Consider the following 6,099-nt stretch of genomic DNA (forward strand, 5'->3'; position numbering starts at 1 on the left):
TAATAAGAGACTCTTTAGGAAGTGTAAATTCAAGAGATTTCCTTTTGGTCTCTCCACAGCGCCTCACACATCCACCCTCACAGGAGCAGAAACACAGATGGAAAAGCACATCCCTGCAGGAAGACGTTAATATTTTCACACTGTACACATAGAATCTCCCAGCATCAGGTGCAAAAGGATGTCCAGGGAGTTGGCAGGATTTGCACAGCGTCAGCCGTCTACAGAACAAACTGCAAACATCCTTCTTCACATGTTCATTCTTCCTTGTCACATGCTGGTGCCAAGTAATTTCTAAAACTTCAGATAAAAGATGAGTAAGCGATGAAAAACAAGTTTAATTCTAACATAAAGCATTCTGAACTGCACCCTGATGTATGAAAAGTGATAAAAAATTAATATTATTTTATTATCTGTTCCCTCTCTTTACAGATGTTTTGCACTTATTAATTTTTTTTTGCTCCACATATTCTTTTTATAAAGACAACCATGTAGTTTTATATTTTATTTTATTAATAGCAACATCAGAGTACTAAATGTACAGAGGAGGAATCAGATGAGAACTGCGTTTACAGTGCTTGCAAATACATAGCTCAGAAGTACAAGAGTAGCCAAATCATTATCACCTGGAAATTTAAACATATTACCAATACTTACAAAAAAAGAGAACTGTGATCCATCAGACAGAAAAAATAAAATAAATATACAACATTAATTCGACACAGGAACTGCATCTGTCATCAGTAGATTTCTCTTTGTGTGTACGCTCTTGTGTATTCTATATTCATTGTATATAAAAGTAATAGGAGGTACTCCTTCATATATTAAACACAAATATAAAAAGATAAAGATTCCACTAGTACAAACTTCTCATTGTAATTGGAAACAACAAAACTGCAGTCAGTTGTGTGTATTGATATGAACTGTGGCGTATATAATAAATTCAGTCTGTAAGACAAATTACTTGGCATCCACCCCCACGTAAAACATTAAAAAAATGACTGCTGTTGAAACAAATACCTTAGCTCAGGGTAAGATGATGTACGATACTGAAGTCTGAACCCTGTATTAGGGTGGGGAAGAGGTGAAATGGCAATATATAACTTTAAAATGGTGTATCCATTACATAGTCTGCTATTTGCATGCCTCAGGGGTTCCACTTAGTGCTCCATCAGGGCTATCTAAAGATAAACCAAACCCTAAAAAAATCTATGAATCAGTTATTCTGAGGTCACCGTTACCATTTGTAGTGCACTGTCATACATGAGGGACCAAGTATAATTTAGTTTCTCACTTGAATGCTTAAAATACTACTCGTTGATGGGAGAAAAGCAGATCATCTAAGTTTAACAAATCATCTGAATTTATTCATTATGAGCTGTTAGAAAAATGTAAAATAGATTCAATTAAGTATGGTTGCTGACAATGCGCAACAGCAAGATGAGAACATTTAAGAAGGTGCATGTATCCCAAAAAAATGTTCACTGTTCACATTCTAGACACATTTTCATTTCATACATTTATCAATATGTCCTTCCTGTCGCAGGATTCATTTCAAATAATTAGCATTTCATGCTTTCTCCTTCATCACAGGTCTCACTTTAACTTCCATATATATCACACCAACAATGACATTAAAAAAGTAATTCTGTGTCTAACAATCTTTTCATTGTAATTGGACACAACAAATTTAGTCTCACATGCCACACTGTTCATCATTGCAATATGGTGTGTTGGCCTTTCCCTGAACTCAAATGCAGTCTAATACCCACTGAATCACAATGGCAAACTGCTGTCAGTAAAACTCCCGATAAGAATCCCCAGGCCCTAAATTGGTCGACAGCAATCATTCCTTGCTGGGATTATTGTAAGTTGTTTTTCAGCATTTTTTTCCAGTGAATACGCTGGTCGATGATTTCTGGTTGGTGGAGTTCTTTGAAATGCTTCTACACATTTCCATGGGTGCATGGTTTAAGCGTGCGGCAAAAACTCTGCAAAACTAGGTCCTAGTTTTTATTTCTTATGTTCTGTTTCATTTGAGTAATACATTTATTTATGTATTAGCATCTTATTTCTGAATTAAGCAGAATGTGAAACACTATATGGCACACATTAACAAATCAGCATAAACTGGCGATTTTGTATAATCAAGAGCATACTCAATATGCAAATTTGATGACAAAAATGAAAAAGCAAAAAGCTAAAAGAAAAAAAATCAAAGCAGGAAGAGGAGGTGGAAGAAAATTATTGCCCTTCCAAAAAATGACCTCTATGTACAAAAAAAAGACATGGGAATCAGGCAATGATGTGATGTTAATGGTGTTCAGCTCTTTATTTGTTTGCCATAGTGAGGACAAAATAAGCTATAAAGTGAAACAGAAAGTTATGGAAATGTACAGATTATGAAAATGTATGGGCTCACAATAAAATGGCATTACTGTGATTCCAGGCCCTTTCCTTCTCCTTCTAAGACACTAAAAATCATTTAGAAGTCTTTGAATATTGGATGAAAATCACAAAATGAGCCATAATTACAATGCACATGGATAGAAAAGGGAATAAATTATCAGCTTTGTAAACATATTTCATTGTACTATGAGCAACAGTGGCAGAGTATTCCAGGGCTCAATGATTACAGTATTTATTGTTTTTATTGAAACTGAAGAATTCAGTGGAAAATGTACACAAAATCAAGATCATTGTCAGGAGTAGTAGAGCCACCCACTGCAGGTCTATGGACCTTTTTGGACTCGGAATAAAGGAAAAAAATGACTGAACTATAAACATGATGGGGGGGCTAGCCTCAGAGACTTTAAACCAAGTTTCCCTCCAAAATCATATCTCATTACTGTGGCGTAGCGAGGTGTTAGGTATCGGTGGGACCAAAAATATTAACAATAGTGCTCAGTGGAGTTATACACAAGTATAATGGGGAGCATATTAGGCTTGACTGAATATTGGGGAAACACCCCCTGCTGTGAGACAATGCTAGATTACAATATAACAGCCTTTCACTGTGTTTGAACTAATAAACAGTTGATTTTTTGACACTATTTTAAATTACTTAAGTATTTTGATGTGTAAGAGTAAACCTAGAGATGTTGTGAGAGTGTTTTACTTCTGACAGTGAAATGGAGTGCAATACAGATATTAGACCTAGACTGATTAAACTGCACTTTATTGGGTGTTACACTACCTCCACATCCAGGATTAACTATGTATTTCTCTGGACCCCCACTCCATAAACACGCACACACGCACACACACACACACACACACACACACACACACACACACACACAGACCTCTTGAGATGGACTTGTACAAAGCAACACAGAAAGACACAATATGAAAAGACAAAGAACACCAACTTGTGTGGATGTGTGTTTTCAATCTGAGATCCTCCGTTTCGGAAGTAAGCAGCTTGACGCATTGCTTGTACCGCGGCACCATTTTTATGATCATCCAACATTACCATCCACTGAGATTTCTCTTAACATTCCCGTAACACAAATGTTTTGCAAACGTGGAGATGTTAGCCTCCAGGTATTTTCAGCATGAGCACTGATTTCTTACATGAACCGATCCTTCAGATTATTATAGCAAAATGAGCTTCTAACTGGTACAATTGTGCACCTGGGTTTCCTGAAAAAAGCTGAGGTAAAAAAGTGGGAGAGTCGTGTGTAAACATTTGTATACATCATATATGTGCTTCAGTGCATTTTTTTGTCTACCAGACAGGAACAACATGTTGCAACATGAATGGCTTCACAACAGAAGTTCATTTTGATGTGGTGATGATGGATCAGCATGGAGCAAACTAAATTTTTAATACATTTGTTTTCACTCTATAAACACATCTAGATAGCTGTGGTCAGCAGTTTGTCCAGTGAGGTGGCCAGTAGAGGCTGCCCAAATCTACTGCAGACCCAGCGGCTCTTTGCATTTTGGGCCTTTTCTGGCCTTAGAACACTGGTTATCAACTCTGTTCCTCGGGGTCCTCTGTTCGTGCTGGTTCTCATCTCAAATAGTTAAATATCATTTTAATTATTAAGGCAAGATTGAACTATTGACTGGAATCTCACAATGATTTCATGCATGTAGGCATTTAGGAGCACTGGGAATTTTTTGAAGTTATAACAACAAATAATAATAATAATAATAATAATAATAATAATAATAACAAATGAACATACTGAATATTTTTGGTATAACAGTATAATTATTAATTCAAAATCTGCATTGTCTTAAATAAAATAACAGCAATAATAATAATGTATACTTAATTTTATTAATAAATTATTACTAATATTACTAATATTTGAGGTTCACATAGGAACCAAATCAAAGTAACATCAGTTACTTTTCATTCAAACAAATGTACAGTAGCTTTTAGAATATCTACGCCAGCATCTCCTAACAGTCTGATTCAGCATCTTCAGTTAACATGTTGGTTGGGAGATAAAGCCAGCAGAGCCAGGGTTTCGCCCAAGACCAGCGTTAGAAACCACTGCTTTAAAGCATCCACCTCTTTGACTTCCAACCCCTCCGAGAAAAAGTGCCTCCGTTCCGTTCCCTCGTGCACAGCAGCCTAACTGTAAGCATTGTGATATATTTGTTAGCCAAAGGTATATTACAAGTACTGTTCAAAAGTGCAAGTAGGAAGCTTGGCACAAGGTCTAATCAATGTTGTGAAAGAAAAGTCATCGTAATCACACTTGTAAACAAAGACACAGCTTCTCTAGGCCGGCCCCACCACTCTAAAATGGACAGGTTTTTTTTTTTTTTTTTTAAAAAATAGAACACACCTGTACACAAATAGAAGTAAATATATAGAAAATACATTTACAGATATATATATTACAGCAGTTAAATATCCTTCACTCCAGTCAACGTTCACCCGGTAGAAATACTGAATCGGGCAGCAACAAAACTAGCGCCACATACGTCTCTGGTTAGAGGGGCATTATCTCTCACTGAAGGTTTTAAAAGTGGGTGACAGGGTTAATATCATTTGAAAACCTAAATCATACTGAAATATGGAAATCTCATGGGATTGCTGCTTACTCTTAGCCGCTATAGACACATGGCATGAGTGTTGCTTCATGGGGTCTTGACTGAATCTCTCCCTGGCACTGGGTTCCATTTTAAATGTCTTTGGTACAGCCAAAAGGCTGAGGAGAACTGAACAAATAACTATATAGTTTTCTAAAACCATGTATCTGTGTACAGATTAATCAACAGCAACAAAGACAGTCCAAGGAATTTGCTGTTTGAAGCACAAGCATCCAATTATCTTCAATGAATAATGCAGAAATAATCCAACACTTTTAATATATTCATTCACGTATTGACCCCAAGAGGCACCTACTGTGGCCAGAGTTTACTGGATGAATCTAAGAGTTCTGGTCGGTTGAGGAACACAGGTTACCTTTAATTATCCTATGGGTTGACAGCGTTGCTAGCTACATGATGTTGCTTCAGGACAAGCCAGGGGGCCTCTGCTCCTAGAGTCAATGCAGTGCTCACCTAGATACCCCAATGTGGATCACAGGGGATGCACTCTGGCCTCTTGGCTTCAGGCATCCTCTACCACATCCAAAAAATTAATAGAAAGATATAACATGCCATGAAAACTGGGAAACAAATCAAGTATTACCCCAAGGCCACTTCTCTTAGGCCTTGGGCGATGCCTTGCTTTATTAGTCATTCATCTAGTAGTTATTACTGTAACACCTTCCAGAGAGAAATAATTATTGTCTTAATTTCACTAGCAATTTTTGATTTTTATCTTTTGGAATAATGTTTATAAGTACTCAGGAGTGTATCATTCAATGAAACGTGTACTCTGGCCAGTGGTAAGTTTCTCGATCTTATAAACGAAGGTTACACTACATAACACAGTTCCTCGAGTACTCATCCTCAGAGACAACTCCTTGGAGGTATTTCCTTGGAGACTCTGCCTCAGAGAGACAACACTCTTGGTTTCAACTAAGACTCCAGACATCATGTAACTACTTAAGGAAGACTGCATGCCGTTTGTTTTCCTTTGGATGCATCGGATTTGACAGCTGATGAAATGGAGACCCTCTATGAGAGATA

This window comes from Scleropages formosus, chromosome 2 (assembly GCF_900964775.1).
Source record: "Scleropages formosus chromosome 2, fSclFor1.1, whole genome shotgun sequence".
NCBI classification, from domain to species: Eukaryota; Metazoa; Chordata; class Actinopteri; order Osteoglossiformes; family Osteoglossidae; genus Scleropages; species Scleropages formosus.